The sequence below is a fragment of the Nanorana parkeri genome, unplaced genomic scaffold (genome assembly GCF_000935625.1).
Source record: "Nanorana parkeri isolate BGI_ZX_2015 unplaced genomic scaffold, ASM93562v1 scaffold519, whole genome shotgun sequence".
Taxonomy (NCBI): Eukaryota; Metazoa; Chordata; class Amphibia; order Anura; family Dicroglossidae; genus Nanorana; species Nanorana parkeri.
The window spans coordinates 698262-704545 of NW_017306787.1; the positions used below are offsets into that span (position 1 = coordinate 698262).

At 45.8% G+C, this 6284-nt stretch overlaps 1 protein-coding gene across 1 annotated transcript in view; it reads left to right on the plus strand.

Moving 5' to 3' along the window:
• Positions 1-809: 809 nt before the first annotated feature.
• ZFAND6 (zinc finger AN1-type containing 6) overlaps positions 810-6284 on the plus strand; it is a 17271-nt gene continuing 11796 nt past the window's right edge. The window contains exon 1 of the mRNA XM_018561362.1: positions 810-1121. The gene's annotated coding sequence lies outside the window, so the exon portion shown is untranslated. The remainder of the gene's footprint in view (positions 1122-6284) is intronic.

Consider the following 6284-nt stretch of genomic DNA (forward strand, 5'->3'; position numbering starts at 1 on the left):
TCCAGTATCAGGGCTAAATATCGGAGCATTTATCATTCATCTATCATTATGTTGATACTGGTGTCCAATGGGCAAAACAAAAAAAATGCTTGAAGCTTGAAAAGCACTTAAAAAATACACACAAGTTTGAAAATCTCCAAAAACTGAAGTATGAACGGGGGCGAAATCTGCTCATGCCAGCAGGCGCGCGCGATACTGCACAGAATGTGTATACGCTGGTGTGCGTTGTGGGGGCAGCGCACTGCTTTGTTAAAATGAATAGTTTTGACTTTTTTAAAAACTTTATTGAAATGTCACAAAATGAAACTTTATTTAATTCCATGCGCATTATTGGTGCGTTGAATAGCGTTTTATGCATTGCGCTGTGCAAAAAGGCAGAAATGTTGCATTTTTCACACAGCACACTTCAATTGTGTGAACAGGTCACACAGAGAATTGTTTCCGATGTGTTCTTGTTTCTAGCCAGCACTGATCAATACACATAATGTGAATGACCCCCAACAGCCAGACACCCAGTATTTTTAGAAGGTCACCCATGACAACCTTCATGTTTTACACATGGCTTGTTTCCTTCACAATAATAATAACAACTTATGATTGGTCGCCGGTTACAAACAGCTGGGTGGCAAGCATTGCTAGAATATGATTCATTCCTCCCACCCCAGGATAATCCTGACTTGCAGAACTGGCCAGCAGCCATGACTAAGCTTCTAAACTTGGTGACGTCACGCGGGACTCACTGTCCACGTAACAGCAAGATCTCCCGCTAAGCCAATCAGAAGCGAGCCCTAAAGGGGAGGAGCCGGAAGGTGTCCGGGAAAAGCTGCTATCGGCGGAAGTGGGAGAAAAAAAAAAAGAGACACCGGAAGCGTGAAAGAAGGAAGTGGCTGACACCGGCTGGCCCCTGTGTGTAACCGAGAGAGTCCTCCCAGGGGTTAACATCACAGAGAGGGGAGCGGAAGAGAGAGGCGGACGGGAAATACCGAGAAGGGGGTCCGGGGACACAGAGGGCGCGTCACTGCCTGCTGCAGGCCCCGAGCCTGTTGTCCGGTCACATTGATAGACGTCACCGGAGCGGCCACAGAGGAGCCCGGCTAACCCCGTCCCTGCCTGTGTGAGAGGTGAGTGTGTGCCCTGGGCCCTCTGTAACGGATCCCGGGGTCATTGCCAGGCTGGGTCACCTCGTCCAGAGACGATGGGGAGCTCCCAGAGGGGGGTCGTTATACTAACTGCCAGTCTCCCCAGGGCCTGTGCACGGATCCCCGCAGTGAGTATAGGATTGTCAACACCTTCTCAATGGAAATAGAACACAACCCCTTCCTTCTCTTCACATGGGACCCCAAAAATGTTTTTGCCCCTGTTCACCTCTGAGCGTTTTGTCCCATGTTTCCCGAAGCGCGTCAATGCTCAATATTAATAATGTTATTCTTTTTAATGCGTCTGTTCATCCCTGAGTGTTTTTTCCCATGTTTCCCGAAGTGTGTCAATGCTCAATATTTTATTCTTTTCAATGAGTCTGTTCACACCTGAGCATTTTGTCCCATGTTTCCCGAAGCGCGTCAATGCTCAGTATTAATCATTTAATTCTTTTCAATGGGTCTGTTCACACCTGAGTGTTGTGCCGCTTCTTTTCTGGCAGAATCGTCCCATAGATGTTAATGGGAGCGCCTGGAAAAGGCAAGTCATGTGTTTTGTTTTTGTGGCTGACAACTATCTCTCCTCCTAGTAACTAGCTTCCCATTGGCTAAAGCAGATATGATCAAATGTGAAAAAGCCCCTAAAACTCACAAAAAAAGCTGTAAGTTGTGTTTTTTAAAAATGTACAGCGGACTGTGTAAAGGTGCGATTCAGTACACAAAAAGGCGCCGGGTCCTTCACACTTCGCCGTCCTTCTGTGCTGCAGCAGCCCGTCTGATGCACCAGAACGGAGAAATAAACGGTCCCTCCCAGAGTGCTGGGGCATCGGCTAAAATGTAACGCAGAAGTGTGATTTGATCCTTGAGGCCACCATACCCATTAACTGACCACACAGACAGATGAATATGGAATTCAGGGGCCAGTCCTGGAGCCGGCTCCATTGACAACAACTAGAGAGAACCTCAGAAATTAGAAGCCGGCTACAGCTTTGCTCCTAAATGGTTCCCTTCTGCCTGTCTCTTCCTCTTCTGTAGCGATGGTATGTCCCTCGGCGTCCTCACATCATGTACACTATGTATAGAACGTGATGACTCGGGGACCAGAGACCACTGCAGTGGAGAGGGAACAAAGCTGGAAGAACATGCCGGCTCCAAGGATCGGATTATAACTTTTTTATTTTTCAACCTAGACAAAAACAAGCACTTAAAGAGAAATATGGGGTAAACTCCCTCTCATGCTGAGAGCTCCGCAGCCCGGGATCGATCCCGACAATACTGTCTGTATCCACCCAACTGCGTGAATGACAGCTGGCTCTGCCCATCTAGAGGCTGAGCCAGCTATGCCCACCCCCCTCTCCGTCTGTCCCTCCAGTCAGCGCTGGAGGATCGGAGAGGGAGGGGGAAATCCCTGTGGGGAGTGATGACTGACAGTCACTGCTCACTGCAGGCAGATGATGGGGAAGTGAGTGAGCGACGGTATGCGTTAGCTCACTTCCCCATCAATAGAGCTGACTTGTGACAGTTTCAGTGTCGCACGTCTGCTCCTACTACGGGAATGAGTGTAATTCACGCTCCCCATAGTTCTCATTTTAACCCTTGCAGACTTCTGCTATAATTTTTAAGGAGCATTGGTGACCTGGCTCCTGGGATTTGTCCAGCCTTGCCGTCAACTTTAGATTTACCACAACTGACACGAGGACCTAAATTTATCAGAAGAAATGACCCGTGACATAGACCAGCAAACCATAATTGCAGGAAAAGAAATCGTTCACTTAAAGGAGAACTATGGGGTCAGTGTTTTTCCCCATAGTTCTCCTTAGGGTAACGGGAGGAAATGACAGTTGATCATGTAAGGTTCACATAATATGAAGACTTAAGCTGGCCATAGATTATGCAAATTTCTGCCAGTTCCTGAATATTCGCAATGTGGGTGCCGCTGTCCACATTCTTCCGGCCAGCATCCCCCTATCAGCTGATTGAAGGGGCCGGAATTGGTGCTGGCATCCGCTGTCGGAGTACTAAGGGAACGGCGGGGGATTCCTCCACCAATGCTTGTAACTGTTGATGGAGGCGTCTGTTTTATTTTTTGTACAGCCCGTGGGTCGAACAACAACAACAAAAGAGAACTGTGAATGGCCAGCTTTACCTAAATGATCCAATCAGGAAGGTTCTTGTATAATGCAGCAGATCTATGGCGCCATTCACACGTCGCATAGCGGGAATGTGCGTTCTCTTGCCTGCATTTGCCACACAGCTGCCGATTCAATCAATGGCCTGCACGCATTAAAAACGTGGGAAAGTAGCTCATGCAGCATTTTCAGCTGCAAGTGTCCCACGTTTTATCGTGTGGGAAAAAAACGAACGCTTTAGTGGTTGCATTTGGGGTGCCATTAACAAGTAATGGCACTGTAAGCGCGTCACACGTTTTTGACACGTGTGTGCGCGCATTCACACAACATGAAGAAGTGAACCGGGACTCGAGGAGATACGGGAACATTGTAACGTTTGTGGTGAGCTTTAAGCTGCCCATACACATGCAGATTTCTGTCATCCAGCCCGGCTAACTGGTGTGGATGGAGGAATCTCCCCTGCTGGCTGTCTGAATACAGTTGTACATTGTATAAATTGTATTCAGCCAGTCGGTGTCTGCAGCTGTCAGAATACCAGAACAGGGACTGCAGCTGATTGGCTTAAAATGCATCAAGCAAAGATGTGTGTCCAGCCTTCGGCAGCAGTCCCAGCTCGTAGACAAGGCAACCTGCCTATTGTCCTACTTCTTCAGTTCACACCTACGAGCTGCATTAGTGCGCACTGATAAAAAGTAGGACATGTTGCCTTCTTACCACATACTGTAACTCATTATAATGCACTGCTGTGCATAGTTAAATAAACTCTCAGGTTGTCAGATTTAATAAAGTTTAAAAAACAAACACTGCAACATGTTGTACAATGCACCACAGCAACCCACACCTGTGGATGCACGCTGCACATACCCCAACGCACACCTACTGGGGTGCATGGGCCCTTTAATGTTACAAACACTGCATCAAGCACTGTACAGAAACACAGCCAAGCTCCCTTCTTATCTTCTCGTTGGATCAGCTCTGTGTTTTCAAGGGAGACAAAACATTCATTTCACAAAGCTAAAACACCAGAGTAAAGTAAAGATCTTTATTTTCCAAAAAGTGAGTCCAATCAGGTTTAAAAATGACAGTCACATGACTAGAATAAAGATTGTTATCCTTGTGTTAGTGAATGCAAATCCAAAACTGTTTAGCTTTGGATAAAGTATGGAATGGTACGGACCCCTGTCAGGGTAAACTATCACATCTTGAAGAATTCCATTCACTTCCTGTCTTTGAGACACAGCAGGAAATGAGACCAAATCTCTCCAGAGAGATGGTAACTCTTCTTATAGTTGCCTTTAGTACAGGTTTCCCCATTGTAAGATCTCACCTCACTTCTCGTTACTTTGGCAACTCAAATGTTGATTTCCCATCACTTTCTGTACTAGGGACAAAGGTCACCGAGGCCAATAGCTAGAGTGAGTCTCCCTGGAGGGTAGAGTGTAATCAACAGCCCCCCATTGGTCATAGTGAGCAGATTTATAACCACATAAGATACGAGGGGTGCAGGGCTCCATCAGACACAAGCGACCTGGGGGCACAGGCAGTAATAATTAAAAAAAACTTTTATCATGCCACATAGTGTAAATGGGCCGCAAATGTTACAAACACTATGACCATACACAGCTACACAGTGTGACATTTGTGAAGGTGAAGATAGTTTTATATATAAATTTATTTTTCCTTTTTACAACCTTGGTCTGTAGGTCACTGATACAGCTACCAGATTACGGCTGGAGAATCGAAATGAGACCTGTGTAGGTTTCTTAGTTAAAGTACACCTAGAGGGCCGCATATACCAGTCTGAGTTATCTGATACAGCCACTTGTAGTGGGATTTTATTGTTATCTAACATGTATAGTGACTGATTGGGGGTGATGAGTTTAAGGCTAGGTTCACACCTAGGCGATTCAGATGCTGAGCTAATTTCACGCGGTTGTTCATTGTAAACCATGCGGTTGTCGCACGTTTTTCAATGCATAGTGATCTCTTTGGATCCCAAACTGCGCGACAACCGCCTGAGAATAGCTCCTGTCCCTTTTCGCGTAACAAACAGCAAAGGTGTGAACACCCTCCATGTTTAGTTTACTACTATTTATTGAGATTGCAGTCCATCACAGGAGCGAGCTTCGAGTGGTGACTACTTTACAACACACACACAGGGACCATGGGGAACAAAAGTAGCCCCCCTCCAGAAGGAAGGACAGTGTCAGCACCAATTCAGAGATGATTTGAGGATCTACAGCCGAGTGATACACAAATAAGATACATTTTAGTTCATAGTTAAGGCACTTGAATGTATTTTTAGGATTGAACTCCTGAGTTTAGTGTCACTTTAAGTTGGGTAAAACTTGAAAGGTAGACATCTAATTGTTCTGACTTTTAGAATATTCCTTCATCTAATAAGCACACTAGTTACCATATGCTGGGTGAGTTCTGCATTGTTTAGCTCCCGCATATTTCAGATTTTTCTTTCCCAAGTGTCTGATTCATATTCTGATGTGATCTTTTGCAATCAATTTCATGACCCAATTTTGTCACGTAATTGAACCAACGTCATTTGTATTATGGAAATATGTCTTCATCTGTGGTATCTTTCACATAGCAGGAGGCTGTGTCCATGCAGCGTGACGCATTGTGAGTGTCAGATTGTACTGCTGTCTTGGACAAGTGTCGTACTTAAAAAAAAAATGGGCAAACTTTACACTTCCCTGCTGTGACTTGGCAGTATGACATTTTGCCGATCAGCTCTTTTACTAGCACAGCTTAGCAGTTCAGAGGGTACCACAAGACAGCAATGCTGCTCAGCCCTTTTTGGAAGGGGCTGCTATTGATTATCAGTTAAGCATCATCATACTGGGACAGTTTGGGCTCCGAAATCCAATAAAAAGCAATGGGTTGCTGATGGTAATGGTAGAGTCAGAGCCGCTTGGAAGGTCTGTTGAAACGGCTGATTGACAAGGCTTCTCAGTAGCACGTATTTGCCAGTTAGGTGTGTGTGTGTTTTGGGGTTTCTCTACTT